Here is a 3741-nt window from a genome sequence, read left to right as displayed (position 1 = left end):
ACCTCAGAGTCCACTATGATGTGGTTAGGTAAAAAGGAGGTCCATAGAAATAAAGCTCTTAAGCTGCAAAAGTTGAGGAGAATCTGGTATAGAACTCTTCAATCAGGGTTGCCATGTAGGTTAGCCTGTGTGGTACATTTTGTATCTGCTGTAGAGTACAGCCTGAAGAACTCACTTGTCCTGACAGTCAGATGTCCTCCTGAAGCCTCTGCACTTTCAGTAGGGTTAGGGTCTGCACTCACAGTCACCAGACTGATGGTGTACTGAACTCCTGGGGACAGTCCTGTCAGCCTGGTACTGGTGTCAGAGGGGTCATCGACCTCTACTGTCTGACTGGCACCACCAGATGGGGTGTATGTGATCTTGTACCTGTCAAATTTTGCACCACTTGCACTGGCAGGGGCTGTCCAGCTTAGACCAATGGTAGTTGTACCTTGACTTTCACCACTGAAGCGCTTTGGTGCATTTGGCACTATGCAAACATTAGGAATACAATGTAAATAAATGAAGTACTGGACAGGAGGGTGATACTAAACAATCTGATAATGAAAGAGCGTCATTATGGGATGGAAGGCTTCTCAACCAACAGAGCCAGAAAGACAAAACAGCAATTGACAAAAAAAGATGTTGCCATTCTGCAACATAGACTGAGTATGGAAGTGGCGCAACCTGAAATGCTGATGGCGCAAGTTAGTTTTTGCTTCAGGTTGCCGCCTGCGCAACCTGGCTAAAAAAAGTATTTCGAGGCCTGTATCAGACTGTTGAACCAGTTGCCATGCAGGATTAAAACCATGCAGTCATTGAAGACTGGTCTGCTGTGTAGAGTACAGCCTGAAGAACTCACTTGTCCTGACAGTCAGAGGTCCTCCTGTTACCCCTGCACTGACTGTAACGTTGGGTTCATCACTGACAGCCACAAGACTGATGCTGTACTGAACACCTGGGGACAGTTCTGTCATGGTGAAGCTGGTGGCTGTGGTGTTGGTGATCTCTTTGATTTGATCATTGCCACCAGTGGGGGTGTATGTGATCCTGTACTTCTCAAATGTTGCATTATTGACATCTTCTGGTACAGCCCAGGTCAGACCAATGGTGGTTGTGCTTAGAGTTTCACCATTGAAGCGCTGTGGTGCATTTGGCACTATGCAAACATTAGGAATACATGTAAATAAATGAAGTACTAGTGGTCTCAACCAGCAGAGCCAGAAAAACAAAACAGCAATTGACAAAGAAAGATTGTTACCATTTTGCAAAGTAGCCTGAAAGAAGTATTGAATCATTCTCATCCAGTAGCAAAAGCTACATATAATTCCAGGCACTGAAAGGTGCAAAAATATCAGTCCTGAGAAGAAGAAGGGAGCTATCAGACTGTTGAACCAGTTGCCATGCAGGTTTAAAACCTTATTACTGGTCTGCTGCATAGTACAGCTTGAAGAACTCACTTGTCCTGGCAGTCAGAGGACCTCCTGAAGCCTCTGTACTGACTGTAACATTGGGTTCATCACTGACGACCACTAAACTGATGGTGTACTGAACACCTGGGGACAGCTCAGTCAAAGTGAAGCTGGTGGAGGTGGTCTCATTCATCATCACAGTTTGACTGTCATCTGCCCTGGAGTATGTGATTCTGTACTTGGCAAATGTTGCATTGTAGGCACTGTCAGGTGCAGTCCAGCTCAGACCAATGGTAGTTGTGCTTACTGTTTCTCTGCTGAAGCTCTGAGGAGCATTGGGCTCTGTGTGCATGGAAGATGTCAGCTTGCTTTATGGAAATCAAACTAGACTGATATGTGATGTCAGGTAAAATAAATACTCAACATTCAAAGTAAAACCAAACTTACAACATCTTTTGGCACTCCTGATTGATTTTTAAGACCTTGATAGTGTCACAGTGGAAGATATTTTTTCAGGTAACAGAGCAAGAAGACAATATCAAAGGATGTCCAACATATTCCTGGAGAGGTGCCAGAATGAAGTACAAAGGATGCAGGATACAAGAATCAAATGGCAGTAGTACCATCTGTATGTAATTCAAAAATGCTAGATATTGTTGGATGAAATTAAGCATCAAAGAGGAGAGAGAGAGATGTCACTGGTTCATGAATAAGAGTTGCCATGCAGCTTAGTCTTTTGTGAGTCTTTTGCTGCAGAGTACAGCCTCAAGACCTCCAACTCACTTGTCCTGACAGTGATGGCAGAGTCTCCTGCTCTCTCACTGACTGTAACATTGGGCTCATCACTGACGGCAAAGAGACTGATGCTGTACTGAACACCTGGAGACAACCCAGTCAAAGTGAACCTGGTGGAGGTGGTCTCATTAATCATTACAGTTTGACTGTCTTCTGCCCTGGAGTATGTGATTCTGTACTTCTCAAATGTTGCATTGTTGGTACCGTTGGGTGGATTCCAGCTCATACTGACAGTGGTGGTTGTAAATGCTGTGACTTCAAAGTCTTCCGGAGCATTTGGATCTAAATGTGCATTTAAGACGGTATTCATTTGTACACTCACTGTGATACATGCATTATATCTTCTCAATGTAGAGCACTGTTAGATCACATTGACACAACAGTTCAAAATCTTAGAATTCCTGGCATAACACATCTACATGTACCTGAAATATCTGAAAGATTGACATGAAGATTAGAAACCTTCAGATCTGCATAGAAGCCAGAAAAGTCACTGGACAGAAAAAAAATGAACAGTACTTGAATCAGGGGGAACAATATGCAGGCAAAGCACTTGCTGAAGAAAAGACCTCAGAGTCCACTATGATGTGGTTAGGTAAAAAGGAGGTCCATAGAAATAAAGCTCTTAAGCTGCAAAAGTTGAGGAGAATCTGGTATAGAACTCTTCAATCAGGGTTGCCATGTAGGTTAGCCTGTGTGGTACATTTTGTATCTGCTGTAGAGTACAGCCTGAAGAACTCACTTGTCCTGACAGTCAGATGTCCTCCTGAAGCCTCTGCACTTTCAGTAGGGTTAGGGTCTGCACTCACAGTCACCAGACTGATGGTGTACTGAACTCCTGGGGACAGTCCTGTCAGCCTGGTACTGGTGTCAGAGGGGTCATCGACCTCTACTGTCTGACTGGCACCACCAGATGGGGTGTATGTGATCTTGTACCTGTCAAATTTTTGCACCACTTGCACTGGCAGGGGCTGTCCAGCTTAGACCAATGGTAGTTGTACCTTGACTTTCACCACTGAAGCGCTTTGGTGCATTTGGCACTATGCAAACATTAGGAATACAATGTAAATAAATGAAGTACTGGACAGGAGGGTGATACTAAACAATCTGATAATGAAAGAGCGTCATTATGGGATGGAAGGCTTCTCAACCAACAGAGCCAGAAAGACAAAACAGCAATTGACAAAAAAAGATGTTGCCATTCTGCAACATAGACTGAGTATTGAATCATTCTCATCCAGTAACAAAAGCTATATATAATTCCAGACACTAAAAGATGCAAAAACATCGGTGCTGAGAAGAAGAAGGAAGATATCAGACTGTTGAACCAGTTGCCATGCAGGATTAAAACCATGCAGTCATTGAAGACTGGTCTGCTGTGTAGAGTACAGCCTGAAGAACTCACTTGTCCTGACAGTCAGATGTCCTCCTGTTGCCTCTGCACTGACTGTAACGTTGGGTTCATCACTGACAGACACAAGACTGATGCTGTACTGAACACCTGGGGACAGTTCTGTCATGGTGAAGCTGGTGGCTGTGGTGTTGGTGATCT

Source organism: Branchiostoma floridae, chromosome 19, assembly GCF_000003815.2.
Source record: "Branchiostoma floridae strain S238N-H82 chromosome 19, Bfl_VNyyK, whole genome shotgun sequence".
NCBI lineage: Eukaryota > Metazoa > Chordata > Leptocardii > Amphioxiformes > Branchiostomatidae > Branchiostoma > Branchiostoma floridae.
The sequence above is the reverse complement of the archived record's forward strand: the minus strand, read 5'-3'. Positions refer to the sequence as shown.